Source organism: Mycetomoellerius zeteki, unplaced genomic scaffold, assembly GCF_001594055.1.
Source record: "Mycetomoellerius zeteki isolate Tzet28-1 unplaced genomic scaffold, Tzet1.0 scaffold155, whole genome shotgun sequence".
NCBI classification, from domain to species: Eukaryota; Metazoa; Arthropoda; class Insecta; order Hymenoptera; family Formicidae; genus Mycetomoellerius; species Mycetomoellerius zeteki.
The window spans coordinates 3,729,381-3,729,907 of record NW_017256500.1 but is presented as its reverse complement, the minus strand read 5'-3'; the positions used below and the strand labels follow the sequence as shown (position 1 = coordinate 3,729,907).

The following is a 527-nucleotide window of genomic DNA, read 5'->3' as shown; positions in this document are numbered from 1 at the left end:
TTAATAAAATATATTTTACATGTTTTATTCATTTAATTATTAAATAATTTTAATTTAAAAAAATTATTTTTTTACATATCTAACATTTTTAAGACATGACATATTATTTAAGAGATTTAATAGTAATATTACATTTAAAACACAGAAACGGTTAAAAGATTCAACAATAAAACATTTTTCAAAACATTGATAAAGCAGGTCTATCGGTTTATTTACGGCATTACAGATACTTGGTCCGACTTGGCACAGTCGGGTTGCATTCGGAAATATCACCCGAATGCCTCCGTGTATCATTGTATCCTTGTTGTTCACCTAATGTTAAACAAGGATAAGATGATACACGGGGGTACCCAGGTGATATTTCCGAATGCAGCCTCAACAGCGCTGGATAGCGCACAGCTGGTGGTACAGTAACATAACATAACCTCAATGGTTTTATGGTGTACTTTCTAAACGCATTTTACATTTTGACGATCATGACAAATCGATCATTAACGACATATATATTGCGCTAATTATTGAAGAGC

General features: G+C 31.7%; 1 protein-coding gene across 1 annotated transcript in view; it reads left to right on the top strand.

Moving 5' to 3' along the window:
• Positions 1 to 265: 265 nt before the first annotated feature.
• Positions 266 to 527, top strand: part of LOC108720830 (3-oxoacyl-[acyl-carrier-protein] synthase, mitochondrial) — a 2,336-nt gene continuing 2,074 nt past the window's right edge. Inside the window, exon 1 of the mRNA XM_018445055.1 lies at positions 266 to 527. This exon is cut by the window's right edge and continues 225 nt beyond it. The gene's annotated coding sequence lies outside the window, so the exon portion shown is untranslated.